Source organism: Hipposideros armiger, unplaced genomic scaffold, assembly GCF_001890085.2.
Source record: "Hipposideros armiger isolate ML-2016 unplaced genomic scaffold, ASM189008v1 scaffold_878, whole genome shotgun sequence".
Classification (NCBI taxonomy): Eukaryota; Metazoa; Chordata; class Mammalia; order Chiroptera; family Hipposideridae; genus Hipposideros; species Hipposideros armiger.
Window position 1 is genome coordinate 300,026 of NW_017732228.1, and position 16,989 is coordinate 317,014.

A 16,989-nucleotide genomic window follows, 5' to 3' on the forward strand; every position below is an offset into this window, starting at 1 on the left:
TATAATATTGTGTCAACTGTAATTTTTAAAATTTATATTTTTTAAAAATGTTAGGAATAATTAAGCATGTGGGACTATGGAAAATATGAGAACTAAGGAAAACTCCTAAAATTATGTGTTAATTACATGGATGGTAGTGCCATTTACCAAGACAAGGGAGACAGGTGAAACCAGGTTTGAGAGTTAGGGAAAATGAATTCGCTATTAAGTACGAATTCATTGTTAAGCACGTTGAGTCTGAAGTGTCTCAGGAACAAACAATTAAGGGCATCAGTAAAGTAGTGTAGAGAGCACAGGAGATGGAGTTTATATTCAGACTGTGGTCTTTTGCTACCGTTTCAGAGATTCTGCCACCCTGGACAGAGTATAACATTTAAATGGTGGGTGAAAGGACAGAACTTAAAATGGAGAAAGGAAGGCTGAAAATGTTGAGAAAGTCATCTGGGAAGCCAGGGTGGAGGGAATGAAAGTACAATAAGAGTTCAAAATGAAAAGCAATTGATTTGGCATTAGGAGTCAATAGCCAGAGAAAAGACAGTTGACTCAAGCTGGAGAAAGGGAGATAGCAATGGATGGGGGCAGAGGATCAATGAACTATTTAGTCCCCAAGTATGAATATACTGTTAAAAATGTTAGCTGGAATCTGGCTGCGACAGAACGACGAGCTGCAATCTGGAAGGGCGGTGTTTGACGAGTTTTTACGTGCTAAATTGGGCCTAACAATGGACACCCAGAAGGACGTTCAACCCCCAAAGCAGCAGCCAATGATATATATCTGTGGAGAATGTCACACAGAAAATGAAATAAAATCCAGGGATCCTATCAGATGCAGAGAATGTGGATACAGAATAATGTACAAGAAAAGGACTAAAAGATTGGTGGTTTTTGATGCTCGGTGAAACGGAATTCATATTTGGATTTGCTGTTAATGTTGTATAGCTTTTGATTGGTGTACTTACCTTTATGAATACAACTGTATACACATGATTTCATTTTAAAAACCATATTGTATTTAGGTATCTATTAATAGTTATATAAAGAAATTATTTTTTGTTCAATTACATGATTTGTAATTGAATTCTATACTTCATCTGACATATGATACACAATGTCAGTGTCAGCAATACACAGTGAAGGTTAAAAGTGCTTCCCCAAACCACACATTTAATCGAAACCTAGATTCATTGGGACCCTTCTTAAAAATAAAGTTTTCTAGGGATCTCTAAAAGTCTAATTAAGTAAGTTCCTTGGAAACCACTGTTTCATATTATCAACTGTTTGTAAAGTCTCCAGCATCACTTTGTATGGTGTATACCAGTGCACTTACTGTCAGTGTGCATACATGATTTTGAATTACATTTTTCATTTGTTACTTGAAGTAGGCCTTTCTGTATTTGTACATAATGCTTGATTATTTGTTAAATCTTGGGCAAAAGAAAAGAAACTTTAATAGTTGCTTTCTGCAAAGCAAAACCCAACATCACATGAAGTGGATGAAGCAGACTATTATTAAGGCCGGTGCAATTCCCAGGTGTAAACATTCATTAAAGTAAAAAAACAACAACAAAAAAAACACTCCTTTCAGAATATAAAAAGAATAGAGATTGGTTTACACTGAGTTACTGGATAAATGTTTAAAACTTTTACCTTGATCTTAGGGATATGGATACTCAGATACTCCATCTGTTCCAGGATTCCATTATTATGTTGGCCTCCCTAACATTCATTTTAAAGATCATATATATTCCAACTTTATTAATAGCTATGTGTGTCTCTGACATTCAAAATAATATATGCTTTTAAAAAAATATGTTTGCTGTCTCTTACTAAAAACTCACTATGTACAAGGCAGTGTTTTAGAGCTTTACATACACTATTCCATTTTATTCTCAGCCATATTTGAGGTAGGTAATATTACTGACCATATTTTACAGATGCAAAAATGGAGGTTCATCAGGAAAAACTAAAAGCTCATTAAAGAAAGGACTGCTGTTTCGTTACAATACTTCCTTCGATGCATCAAACATAGTAAGTTACATGTATAAAAACCTAATTTAATATAAAAATTAAAACAAAGCTGGATATTATATCAACTACATACTAGCACAGTTAAGTGTTTAATTATTTACTTAAAGTAGTCATATCTAACCAGCTTCTCTAGAGTCATAATAATGTACTACACATCTCACTTTTTTGTCTTCTGACCTGATTACATACAGCAAAAGCATAACTGATTGATTGTTTTGATGTGAAAAGGAAGTTTCAACCCAAATATAGATTCTTTTGCACAGCTTACTCATCTCTTAGTCTCTGTATGTCTATTAGTACTTTTCCCCAGGAAACTATTTATAAGAATAGTATAAATCAATTCCCTAAAATTAAACTTATCAAGAAACTAAAAATTAACTTATCAAGAAAGCGCTCAAAGTATTAAGACAAAATTTTCTGGTGATAAATCTTTACCTGTTCTCTATTTGCACTGTTCAATACAGAAGTTACTAGCCACATGTGGCTATTAAACACTTGAAATGTTGCTACTGTGACTTTTTACTGAGGCACTAATTTTAAAATTTCATTTGATTTTAAGAAACGTAAATTTACATAGCCACACATGGCTAGTGGCTACTGTATTGAACAGGGTAGCTCTCAAACAATGGTCTCAACCATAGCTGCTCAAAAAAACCACCTAAGAGAATTTTTTAATCATAATGCCTACACCAAAGCCTATTAAAAAGAAAAATGTCTCTAGAGATGGGAACTACACATAATTTTTTTAACTCAGGTGATTTTTTTTTTAAGACTTTTTATTGAGGGAATTGGGGGAGGGAACAGCGTTGGGGAATCGGGGAAGGGGAACAGACAAGTTGCTGTCCTTTTGTTCTTCAGTCTAGTTGTGGAAGACGTCACTTCACTGGCCCATGTTAGTATTGTGATCATTGCCTCTTCTGGGGTGAGGCATATTGGTCGCCGGCCATTGGACGGCTGCTCACGCTGGCTGCCGGCTACTCACGGTAGCTCATGGCAGCCCACTGCAGCCCTGTTGCAGCCTATGCTGTCGCCGGCGACTCACAGCAGCCCAGCTCCAGATCAAGTTTTTGTTCACCATCTTACCTGTAGAGGGCACAGCGTCACTGGCCCTCATGTGGGATCCGAACTGGGGCCCTGCTGCTCAGAGCTCACGCTCCCAAGCGAACTCTTAACCAATGAACCACTCGGCCAGCCCAACTCAGGTGATTTTTAAATGCAGCCAACGTGGAAAACAACTGCTCTGCTCTAGAAAAGTGCTTCTCAAACTTAGCGTGCGTAGAAATCACCAGAACTTCTTAAAATGCAGATTTTGATTCATCTAGGTCTGGAGTAAGGCATTTCTAACAAGCTCCCAAGTGCTGCTGCTGCTGATCTGAGCTCTAGAACTAATTTAACTGCTATTAATCTAATTCTTCTGCTCAAATGAAAATCTATAGGTTTTAGGCAATAAAGTATAATGCTTTCCTAATATATGATATATTAAAGACTTGTAACTTATTAGGTATACAAGGTCTGACAATTAAGATCGCAAATTCATCTTAGAAAAAGTCCTACATACCTCATTGATGAATATCACTAGGATCACCTTTAAAGTACTCCCTTTGGGAAGCTATGCACCAACGCCAGTGCCTAGTCCACCCTTCAAAGCAATTTTGGAACTCTTTCTGGAATGGCCATCAGAGCCGTCATCATATTACCTTTGATGTCGTGAATGTTATCAAAATGTCTTCCTTTCAACATTTCCTTTATCTTCGGGTAAAGACAGAAGTCACTGGGGGCCACAGAGTAGGGAGTGTGTTCCAATAGTTACTTGTTTACTGGCTAAAAACTCCCTCACAAACAGTGCCATGTAAGATGGTGCATTGTTGTGATGCAAGAGCCATGAATTGCTGGCAAAAAGTTCAGGTCATTTTCGTCTAACTTCTTCACATAGCCTTTTCAGCACTTCCAAATAGTAAACTTGGTTAACTGTTTGTCCAGTTGGTACAAATTCATAATGAATAATCCCTCTGATGTCAAAAAATACGTTAGCAACATTGTTTTGACTCTTGATTTGGACTGATGGAACTTTTTTGGTTGTGGAGAATTGGCTGACTTCCACTGTGCACTTTGATGCTTTGTTGTTTCAGGGTAGTATTGGTACACCCATGTTTCATCATCAGTGATAACACGATGAAAACATCGTCTTGCCTCTCTAAAAGGTCTTGGCAAACTTCCCCTCTCCTTTGCTTTTGTTCAACAGTGAGCTCCTTCAGGATCATTTTTGCACACACCTTTCTCATGCCAAGATTTTCAGTTAAGATTTTCCTAATTGAACAACCAAGATGGTGCAGTAGGTAAATGCTGTGCTTACCTTCTCTCAAAACTACATCAAAATTCCAACTAATCTACAAAACCGCCATTATTGAGAAACACCTAAAATCAAGCTAAATTGAAGCCTTTCAACTTAGGATGTGCAAAAGCCACCTCCAGACTTGTAGGAAGGGCAAAGACGCAGAACTGGCTGGTCCCACACCCATGTGTGACCATTAAAGACAGGGAGGGCTATTTTGGCTGTGGGAGTCCCTCCTACCCCTCAAAGGAGCAAGAGGTCCCAGCCCCACCCCAGCTCAGGGTTCCAGTGCTAGTGAGAGAAATCCCCATAATTTGTGGTTGTGAAAAACAGTGGAGATTGTGATTGAGTGCGGCTGCACTCCCAGGTGCTCCTCTTAAAGGGACCACGTTCAGACTTACCCAACAATGGAATCACTTGCTCTGAGCTCCAGCACTGGGGCAGCAGCTGGAAAGGCGGCAGGGACAAATGGTAGGGATTTGAGTTGTGTGGCTTGGGACAGGGACTGGAGAGGCGGCTTTCTCCTGGACGGGGGAGCTAGCGGAAACCATTATTTCGTTGCTGACTCCTCCCCCTTTCCTGAGTGCAGCAGGCAGCCACCATATGAGTCTGTGTCATTCCTTCGATGTGTCCTGGTGGTTTGAGACCCAGCCCCGCCCAACTTTTAAGCGCACCCAGGCTGCTTTCAGTGGCTTTTTCGTGCAGACTGCCTGCCTTGACTCAACCTGCAGACTTTCTTGAGTTCTCTCGAAGGCTTGCGGGACCCACACAAGCAGCATCTGGCTGGAGTGTGTCCTGTACCTCTGGCTGAGCAGCCCTAAGTGGGCCCGAGCAGCAGCCAGTCTTGGTTCCTGGCTTGGCCTCTCAACGTGTTTCCAAGCACAGCATGGACAGCCATCTGAGGATTTCTTTGTGGCTCCTGCTGCATGGCCCCAGGTGGGGCATGGGCTATGGCTGAACTTGACCTACAGCAGATCCCCTTGAAGGTGCCCCACAGTGGCCAACTTCAAAACGAGCTGGAGTATTACCCAGTCGCCTCCAAGTACAAAACATCCAAGGGGCGGATTGGGCAGGCACCAGAGTCCTGCTGAGGCATATCCTACTCTGTAGGTTCAGTCCCTGCAATACAACGCTTCCACTGTAGTCAAGGACAGTCCTCACAACCAGTGAGCCCAAGGGTCAGTCCCTCGCAATGATGTGCAATTACAACCAAGGCTCAACTACAAGAGGAGGGCACACACAGCCCACACAAGGGACACACCTGGAGCACATGTTTCAGATGACCAGAAAGACTGCGCCACAGAATCCCACAGCACACCTACTACATAAAGCCACTCTACTAAGATTGAAAGACATAGCATCCCTACCTAATACATAGAAACAAACACAGGGAGGCAAGAAAAATGGGGAGACAAAGAAACATGTCCCAAATAAAAGACTAGAACAAAGCTCCAGAAAAAGAACTAAGTGAAACGAAGAAAAGCAATCTATCAGGCACAGAGCTCCAAACACTGGTTATAAGAATGCTCGGGCCTGCCGAGTGGCGAGTTGGTTAAGAGCTGGTTTGGGATGCCAGCTATGAGCAGCAGGGCCCCGGTTTAGATCCCACATGACAGCCAGTGACACTGCCCTCTATAGCTAAGATGGTAAACAACAGCTCGACCTGGAGCTGGGCTGCCATGAGTTGCTGGCGACAGTGTAGGCTGCAGCCCCTGCTGCAGTGGGCTGCCATAAGCTACCATGTGTGGCTGGCAGCCAGTGTGAGTGGCTGGCAGCCGGTGTAGGCTGCCAAGAGCCACCATGAGCGGCCGTCCAGAGGCCAGCAACCGATCTGCCTCACCCAGGAAGAGCGCAATTATAATACCAAGATTGGCCAATGAAGCAACATCCTCCACCACTAGACTGAAGAACAAAACGACAGCAACTTGTCTGTTCCCCTCCCCCAAAAAAAGAATGCTCAATGATTTCAGGAAGAACTTCAAAAGAGAGATACGAAACATAAAAATGGAGATGGAAACCATGAAAAGGAACCAGTCAAAAATAAAGGATACAATAAGGGAAATGAAGAATATATTACAGGGAATCAATGGTAGATTAGATGAAGCAGAGGATCCAAACAGCGATGTAGCAGAAAATACCCAATCAGGACAGCAAAAAGGGAAAAAAAATATCCAAAAAATTGAGGAGAGTTTAAGGGGCCTCCACGACAATATCAAGAGTACCAACATTCGCATTATAGGGGTACCAGATGGAGAAGAGAGCAAGCAAGGAATTGAAAACCTATTTGAAGAAATAATGACAGAAAACTTCCCTAACCTGGTGAAGGAAATGACATACAAGCCCAAGAAGCACAGAGAGTCTGAAACAAGATAAACACCAAGGCACATCAAAATTAAAATGCCAAAGGTTAAAGACAAAGAGAGAATTTTAAAAGCAGAAAGAGAAAAGCAGTTAGTTACCTACAAAGCTGCCCCCATAAGACTGGCTGGCAGCTGATTTCTCAACAAAAACTTTGCAGGCAAAAAGGGAGTGGCAGAGGGCCGGCTGAGTGGCTCAGTTGGTTAAGAGCTCGCTCAAGAGTTTGAGCTCTGAGCAACAGCGGTTCGAGTCAGCCCGAGCTGAGCAGCNTCTGAGCAACAGCGGTTCGAGTCAGCCCGAGCTGAGCAGCCGTGAGCTGCCAACAGGTGGCGGGATGGCTCAGCTAAAAAAAAAAAAAAAAAAAAAAAGGGAGTGGCAGGAAATATTCCAAGTGATGAACAGCAATGACCTACAAGATTATTCTACCCAGCAAAGCTATCATTTAGAATTGAAGGATAGGTAAGGAGCTTCCCAACAAGAAAAAGCTGAAGGAGTTCATCTCCATCAATCCAGTATTACAAGGACTCTTAGAAGGACTTCTTTAAGATGGAAGTGGCGTTAAGGATGGGTAATAGGGGAAGGGATTAAAAAGTACAAATTGGGGGCCAGCCGAGTGGCGTGTTGGTTAAGAGTTGGCTTGGGAGCGTGAGCTCTGAGCAGCAGGGCTGCCGGTTCGGTTCCCACATGGGCCAGTGACACTGCACCCTCTACAGCTAAGATTGTGAATAACAGCTCAACCTGGAGCTGGGCTGCCATGAGCAGTGAGTGGCCATCAGCCAGTGTGAGCAGCCAGGGGCTGTCAGCCAGCGAGAGCCACCGTGAGCTGCTGTCCAATGGCCAGCAACCGACTGTCACAGCCGGGAAGAACGCAATGATCATAATACCAACATGGGCCAGTGAAGCAGTGTCCTCCACAAGTAAACTGAAGAACAAAAGGACAGCAACTTGTCTGTTCCGCTTCTCCGATTCCCCAGCGCTATTCCCCCCTCCAATTCCCCAATTAAATCTTAAAAAAAAAAGAGTACAAATTGGTTGTTATACAGCAGTAGTAGGGATGTAGCGTATAGCATAGGAAATATAGTCAATAATATTGTAATAACTAGTTATGGTGCCACATAGGTACTAGATCTATCAAGGTAATAGATGGGAATGGGGTTGGGGGCAGGGTGAAAAAGGTGAAGGTATTAAATACAAATTGGTAGTTAACACATTATGGGGAACATGATCAATTGCATTGTAAAGATCATGTAAGGTGCCAGATGGGCACTGGACTTACCAGGGGGATCAACTGTAGATACCTGACCAATACGCAATATGCCATAAGCTGAAGTAGAATAATATTGAATGTCAACTATAACTAAATATATAGGTATAATATAATAGTTATTATATTAGATTATAGTCACGGGATGTGGAATACAACATAGGGAAGATAGTCGATGGTATTGTAACAGCTATATAAGATGTTAGAGGGGTAGTAGCTTGGGGGTGGGTTATCACTTTATGAGGGGTTTAAATGTCTATTACATTGCTTTGTACACACTAAAACAAATAAAAATATGGCAAAGATTTTCCTAACTGTTTCTCTATCAATGTTTTACTTGGTTTGGTATGCTTCTCAGCCAGCTGGCGATTTTGATGCACAAATTCAACGAATTTTTACAATGTTTTCATCAGTTCTGCTCATTACGGGCCTCCCTAACCTCTCTTCATCACTGACGTGTCCTCTCCTCTCAGAAAAACGTTTTGCCCATTTGCACACTGCCATTTTCTTCATGGCATTATCCCCATAAACTTGGACTAACATGTCCCTGATTTCACTTCCACTCTTGCCAAGTTTAACAAGAAATTTAATGTTTGTTCGTTCATTGATTTAATTCAAGCTCAGCCATTCTCGCAATGGCACACAAAAACACGCTACAATAATGAACGCCACTCAGCAAGACACCACCACATGTCGACAAAAACACAGCGTGAGACACTGATATACCAAGGTTATGAAACCTTACCAAGCTATTTGGACAGTGCTGCCAATGTAAGCGCATGGTGACAAGTTCTCGAACTTAACTGTCAGGCCTTGTATAGTCTCCCAAATCGAAGCTGTTGATATGCAGAATTCAAAGCATTTAAAAACATTCAAGTTGCAAGAGAAAAATTACAATTTACCTGTTCAAAAAATCAAAGATCAAACCCCATTTTCAACAAGAAATCATGATATATTGTTTTTCATCTTAAAGTAAGGATACTTGGTGGGGTTTTTGAATATTCTTTTTAATGTAGTTTTTAGATTATTGTCTGCATCATCTTCCTAGGAAGGTATTGCTACTATCCTTACATTAATACAGTGAATTCAGTACCCTCTTAATGGGAGATTTCACTAAGTCTTTTGTGTAGAAGGAAAACATCTCTTTCAGAGTGTAGTTCTAGGCAGGATTTAGAGGACATTATTATTTCTCATTGTACATAACTTCTCCTACGAGAAATCTTATGACAGTGACATGGTAGTTCAAAGCTGTTTTCAGGTACTTCTTACCAGCCCAACAACCTAAAAGGGTTGCTTATTCATGTATAACCTGGTGCTTTAGATACCAGCTGAGGAATGAACACTATCTCTATTAGCCAGTAACAACTTCACTGCCTGCAATGAACTATGGAAGTAAACTGTGAGGACAAATCACCACCAAGACTTAAAGGAGAGAGGTAAAAGAGGAATGGAGAGAACTCAGCTCCGTAGGAGACCATGTATCCTGAGCCAGGGGTGCACTGGGGGTCCTTATTCGAGCACCAGCTAAGCGTGAGGTTGTGTGCTTATACAGGCAAGCACCCAGGAGATGACCGTGAACCCTAAAGGTTTAACAGGTCTCTAAGCAGATCAAAAGAGAAGCTGATGAAGTAACCAAACCACCTTGCCCTTAGTCATCCAATTCTACTTCTTCACAATATGGTTCTATCATTTTGGTTCTCTTTTGTTCCACATTTCAAAATGTTATACTAGCCTGAATTTTTGTGCTTCTCTCAACTTTTTAAACATTTGCTCCTGTACTCAGCTTGTGAGCCAAGAAGCTCCTATGTTATGTGTCACACACCTAAATGACTGCAGGGATCGGGCAGGAACCCTACAAAGCGAGAAATGAGGAGTCACCCAGAGTCTACAGAGAACAGAGGTGCACAGAACTGCTAGGAAGGGCTGTGCTGCTGGCTGGGAAAAGACCTCCTTTCAAGGTTCAATTCTGAGAACTTAAGCTGCTAAACTGGGAAATGGAGCTGCTGAAAAGTCTCCTCAGCTTTGACATTCTTTTCTCTCTTCTTCTGGGTCAAAATCAGAAATTTGGGATAGAATACCAGTTTCTCCTTCCAATTGGTGCCTTTCTACCATCTGCCCTAGGCTCCTAGGGAGTCTTTAAAAGATTTTGTTCCTTAAAGGGACTTTGCCCGTTCTTCCTTTCTGAACCTTCCAAGATTAATTTCAAAGATAATAAAACCATTTTAAAATATGATTCCAATTACTAAAAAGTTATAGCCAAGTAGAATTTTAATAGGGAAATTACCTCATGAACACTCTCAGGTGGTAAAATTAAACATGTAAAACTAACCTAAAAGCATGCTAGTTCTAACTGAATGTCCAACTTTCTACCTGCTTTGTTTTGCATGTATTTCAGATATAATGATTTGTAGAATGGCTGCATGGCTGTTTTTTTAAGAAAACAAGCCAGAGAAGAGCTCAGAGGCACAGCACAAAGAAATACATACCACAAAGCAAGATTGGACAGTAATTAAATGGAGCCCAATTAAAGAACAGAAAAGAGGTTTTCTAAACAAAAGGGACTTTTCAAGATAAAGTTAAAAGAACACATACACAACTGAACAAAATATCAGCAAAATCCCATAAACAACTATGATTCAGTCGCTAAGCAAAAATTTTAATAATTCTATGGAATCATATGAACTAGTTATTAGCTAATATTTTTTAAACATGCTGTTTATTAACTTCTATAAACATTCACATATGACAACATGACTATGCTTTGCCAAGAATAATATCAGGTAAATATCACACGATACTAAGTTTTCTTATGTCAAGTTATAATTTAATCAGTATAGTGCTGACCTAAGAATAGACACAGATAAATGGAATGGACATATATGTATCTCATGATAGCATTTTAAATCAATAGAAAAAAGATTAACCAATAAATGGCTCTGGCATAATTGATTCGTTAATTATCTAGAAAATGTTAGATTCCTAATATGCACCACACACCAGAACAAAAATTCCTATGGATTAAAGAAATTAATTAATATCATAGAAACTAACAACACTGAAATGAGAAACCATTTCACCCGAAGAAGAAATCTTGAAAGGCCTTCCACAGCCCGTAAGTAAAATGTGAAGGCAAATAACCGGTAAGTAAAACACTGCAACATAGGACAAATGGCTGCCTGGTATACAAAAAGCTCTTTACACCCAATATGAAAAATAAATCCTAACACCCAACAGTGAAGTGCAAAGAACAATCATAAAAGAAAAAATGCCGGGCTGGCCGAGTGGCGCAATGGTTAAGAACTGGCTTGGGACGCCAGAGGGCCCCGGTTCGGATCCCACATATGAGGGCCAGTGACACTGCCCTCCACAGCTAAGATGCTGAACAACAGCTCAACCTGGAGCTGGGCTGCTGTGAGTCGCCAGCAACGGAGTGGGCTTCAGCCCCTGTGGCAGTGGGTTGCCACGGGTTACCGTATGTAGCCAGCAGCCAGCGTGAGCGGCCGTCCAGAAGCCGGCGAATGATGTGCCTCGCCTGGGAAGAGCGCAATGATGGTGCCAACTTGGGCCAGTGAAGCAACGTCCTCCACAACTAGACTGAAGAATAAAACGACAGCAACTTGTCTTGTTCCCCTTTCCCCAATTCCCCAGCACTGTTCCCATCCCCCAATTCCCCAATAAAAATCTTAAAAAAAAAAAAAGCCATGAAAAATATTGTTGCCATTCATCACATGTATTAAAAAAAAAAAGTTCAACTTTTGCCTATTAAAGTGGCAAAATAGCAGCTCATACTATTGATGGTTTTCCCTACATTTGTGAAATAAGAAAATGTTACTTTTATAAACAAAAATTATTAAAATGAATAATGATGGATTTTATTAATATACTAAAAAGAACACTGGAATAGTTATCAAGAAAGTTGGGTTTTAGCACCAAGCACTGCACTGAGTAGTTTTGTGCCTTTATTAAGCCATTTTTGCGACTCTAGTGTATAAATCTGTTATTGTCCAGGGCCACATCATTTAATTCATCACTCTCCTATTCAGAATGCTCATAATAAAACAAAGACATTAATTTAAGCAATGTTTTAGAGAAACATATTGCAATGTGTACTCTGTAGACCAGAATCATCTCACATGGTGTACTATTAAAAATGCAAACTGACAAGTTTCTTAATCAAAATATCTAAGAAGAGGCCCAGGGATCTGCACTTTTAACAAACTTCCCTCATGACAGAATTAAAGGGGGGAACAAATTCTGAAATTTTTCACAAACTTTTCCAGGTATAACATACTGTTTTGGGGGGTTCGTCTTCTAACTAACTGCCCTTCCCCTACTCTCTCTTCTTCTGAATTCAATTAAATTCCTCAGTTTGTATAATTTTAAAGAGACAAGAGTGATTCTAGGTAGAAGACAGTCACTGAAAATAAGGTCAACAGGCCTGCCATCCTCTGTCTGCAGAGAAATAGGTTTAGAGCATGTAAATTTTTCCTTTCTTTTTGATAGACAAACTAACATGTTTGGTCACAGATGGCCTGGTGTGATACCCTTTTAGAACTTTTATTTTATACTTGAATATATTCTATAAAATTCTCATGTCAAGGTGAGTTATGTCAATCACACCTCTGTGCAGTTTTCTTTCATAAAGCACTTTAACCAAACAATTATTTATCATCTATCCTAACCTTGTTTCCATGTAAAACTCCTCAACCTGGAAATAGATAATCTACTAAGACTAAAAAAAAAACTAGTCATAGATCCAGGATTGAGGCATCTAACACCCTCTGACAATATCCTCAAAAACTAGAACATTGAAAAAAGGGGGGTCACAGAGTAAGACTCAGGGAAACCATTAAACCCTTGGTCAATCTCCCCCAGGGAACTCTTTAAAAGAAAGCTTTCATCAGGTTTGAATAAATGATGCATTATTCTACATAAAGAGTGGTAATTGATTTAAAACAGCAATGCTGCAACACAAATATGCTTTAATAAAATAAAATTCAGTAGCTCTGTGTATTAAGATTATCATCGAAATATACTGCCGTACTTGTGCCTTCCACCACATTCCTCATTTTCTGCTGAGGAAAAGTCTAAGGCGCCCAGTGTCAACTGGGGCTGCCAACAACAATTAGTACTTGCTACCTCAACACATACCATTTTCATGTGTTAATGTGACCTGATAACCCTCTGAATAACGATGGAATTAGAATCATAATCATCAACGAAGGTATAAAGTACTAATTTCTTGGATATTAGATTACTAAATAAATATGCCAGAAAACACAGGATAAGCCTCCAATGATTTTGTAATTGTTATGTTGAGTAGCTTTGTTTTTTTCAAAGCTTATACAACATACAAACATAGCAGACAGAAGCCAAAGAAGACCAGAAGTGCATAAAAACCTACCTGCTAAATCTTCTAATCCTGGAAATTAATTTTTAATGAATAATGGAGGCTATAGTCAGCCTTGACTTCTTGGTCCCAGATGGAGAGGGGAGTGGTGGAAGCAGTTTCGAAAGGGTGGCATTAGTCCATTCCTAATAAACGTTAAGAGACAACTGAAACAAACATTTTCTTCTTTTTTTATGTAACTTATCCTTTCTATGTAAGGTTCTCTTTCATTTTTCCCAAGGAAAGCTACATTCTGTTGTAGGATTAGGTATCTGATCAATAATCAAGAGGCCAAAGAGACAATGATTAAAACATAGTATATAGTGGGAAGTATAAGAACTTGGATTAAATTGAAATATCAGTTCCACCAGTTACTAATTGTATAACCTGGAGTCATTGTTTCTCTAGGTCATTTCCAGTCTTAAAGTTTTTGTACCCACCCTTCCCCTCCCTAAAAAAACAAGGAGAAAAACACTTCAATTTTTGACATCAAGTTTGGGAGGTAGCAAGTCCTTTGACAAATCACTAGTCATAAAGCCTTAGTAACTGTTTTCATTTTTCCTTTTTTAAAAAAGCTATAGGGCCAGCCGAGTGGCTCAGCTGGTTAAGAGCTGGCTTGGGAGCACCAGCTCTGAGCAGCAGGGCTGCAGTTTGGATCCCACAATGAGGGCCAGTGACGCTGCGCCCTCTACAGCTAAGATGGTGAACAGCTCGACCTGGAGCTGGGCTGCTGTGAGTTGCCGGCGACGGCATAGGCTGTAGCCCCTGCTGCAGTGGGCTTTCATAAGCTACCGTGTGTGGCCGGCAGCCAGCGTGAGCGGCCGACCAATGACCGGCGACCCATCTGCCTCATCCAGGAAGAGCACAATGATCATACCAACATGGGCCAGTGAAGCGAAGTCCTCCACAACTAGACTGAAGAACAAAAATAGCAATTTGTCTACCTGTCTGTCTGTTCCCCTTCCCTGATTCCCCAACGCTGTTCCCCTCCCCCCAATTCCCCAATAAAATCTTTAAAAAGAAAAGCTATAATATTACATCCATACATATAATACAGTTCACAAAAATTCAAAAAGCAATCGTAACAATTCATTCTGAGTTTTATGTATACAACTTTTTTTCACCTCCTACATCAGTAACTGACATATACATGTTAACAATCAAGTACATATTCTTTTTCTTGTTTTTCTCAGTACACATAAAACCACATACATGATTCATACATACATGCATGGAGATATACATAAACATATGAGGGCTAGTCTTACCTTAATAGATTAATATTACCCATACTTCTCTGCATATTGCTTCTCTCATTATCTCATGCAAATCCCTCCATGTCAAGAGGTACAACTCCAGTTCATTCTCTGAAAGGCTACCTAATATTCCATAGTGTGGCGATAACATTCTATTTATTCACTCCTTACTGATGGGCTTTCACTTTGTTTTCCATTTTTTCCCACTTAGAACCATGTCAAAATGAACTTGTTTGTACATATGCTCTTGTTGTTTCGTATTTATAGGCTAAAATCCTAGGAGCGGCAAAAGGCTGAAAGCTTTTCAACTAAGGTCAGGAGCAAGGCAAGGATTCCCACTTTCACCATTTCCATTCAACACAGTACTGGAAGTTCTAGCTGTAGCAATCAGCCAAAAAAAAAAAATTTTTTTTCAAATTGGAAAGGAAGTAAAATTATGTCTATTCCCAGAAGATATGATCTTAACTGTAGAAAACCTTAAAGATTGCATTTAAAAACTGTTAGAATTCAGGAAAGTAGCACAATACAACACACAAAAATCAGTTGTACTGCCTTACATGAAAAATGAACTGAGGGACAGCCGGTTAGCTCAGGTGGTTAGAGCACAGGCTCATAACACCAAGGTTGTCAGTTCAATTCCCACCTGGGCCAAGGAGCTGTGCCCTCCACAAATAGATTGAAGACAAGTAACTGACTTGGAGCTGATGGGTCCTGGAAAAACACCCTCCACAACTAGATTGAAACTACTACTTGACTTGGAGCTAATGCGTCCTGGAAAAACACACTGTTCCCCAATAAAATTTCTTTAAAAAAACCTGAAATGCAAATTACAAAAATAATCCCATTTACAATAGCATCAAAAATAATAAAAATACTTAGGAATTAACTTAACCAAGGAGTGAAAAGACTTGGACAAATAAAAACTGCAGAACACTGCTAAAAGAAACTAAAGACATAAATAAGTGGAAACACACCCAATGTTCGTGATCTACATTCAATGCAATCCCTATTAAAATCCCAATGTTGCCTTTTTTTTTTTGCAGAAATAGAAAGACTCATCCAAAACTCATGTGGAATCTCAAATAGTCAAAACAACCCTGAAAAAGAATAAAGCTGAAAGGCTCACAGTTCCTTACTTCAAAACTTATTGCAAAGCTACAGTAATGAAATCTGTGGTACTGACATAAAAAAAGACATACAGACCAACGGAACAAAATCAAGAACCCAGAAATATATCATTGCATACACAAATGATTTTTGACAGGGGTGCCAAGACCATTTAATGGGAAAAAGAGAGTCTTTTTAACAAATGGTCCTGGGAAAACTGGATAGCCACATGTTAAAAAAAGAAAAAAAAAACTTGGACCCTTAGCTAACACCATATATAAAAATTAACTCAAAATGGATGAAAGACCTAAATGTAAGACCTAAAACTATAAAATTCTTAAAAGAAAACTGCAAAATCTTCATAACACCAGATTAGGCAACAATTTCTTGGATATGCAACCAAAGGTACAGGTAACAAAAAAAAAAACAAGAGAAAAATTGGACTTCATGAAAATTTTTAAAAATTATATGCATCAAAAGATTATGAACAGAGGGCCGACAAAATGGCTCAGATGGTTGTGAGTGCGAGCTCCCAACAGTGGGGTCGCCAGTTCAGTTCCCACGTGGGACGGTGAGCTGCGCCCAAGCTGAGCTGTTGCTGAGCTGCCAATAGGTGGCAAGATGGCTCAGCTGTTGAGAGCACGTGCTCCTAACAACAAGGTTGCCAGTTCAGCTCCCACATAGGATGGTGGCTGCTCCCCCTGCAACTAAGATTGAACATGGCACCTTGTGCTGAGCGGCCATGAGCTACCAACGGGCAGCCAGATGGCAACTGGACTTGGTGCTGAGGTAACTGTGCCCTCCACAACTAAGACTGAAGAACAACAACTTGGCTGTTCCCCTTCCCCAATTCCCCAACACTGCTTCCTTTCCCAACTCCCCAATAAAATTTTTAAAAAAAAGAAAAGATTATGAACAGAGTAAAAATGTAATTCACAAAATGGGGGAGGAAATATTTGTAAATAATTTATCTGAAAAGAGATTAATATCCTGAATATGCGTACATGGAGCGCACCTAAAACTCAACAACAAAAAACCCAGCAAACTGGGCTGGCCGAGTGGCGCGTTGGTTAAGAGCTGGCTTGGGACACCAGAGGGTCCCGGTTCGGATCCCACATATGAGGGCCAGTGACACTGCCCTCTGCAGCTAAGAAGCTGAACAACAGCTCAACCTTGAGCTGGGCTGCCATGAGTCGCCAGCGATGGTGTAGGCTGCAGCTCCTGCTGCAGTGGGTTGCCATGGGCTACCGTGTGT

At 40.5% G+C, this 16,989-nt stretch overlaps 1 pseudogene; it reads left to right on the forward strand.

Moving 5' to 3' along the window:
- Nucleotides 1–622: 622 nt before the first annotated feature.
- Nucleotides 623–964, forward strand: LOC109374948 (DNA-directed RNA polymerases I, II, and III subunit RPABC4 pseudogene; annotated as a pseudogene).
- Nucleotides 965–16,989: the final 16,025 nt, after the last annotated feature.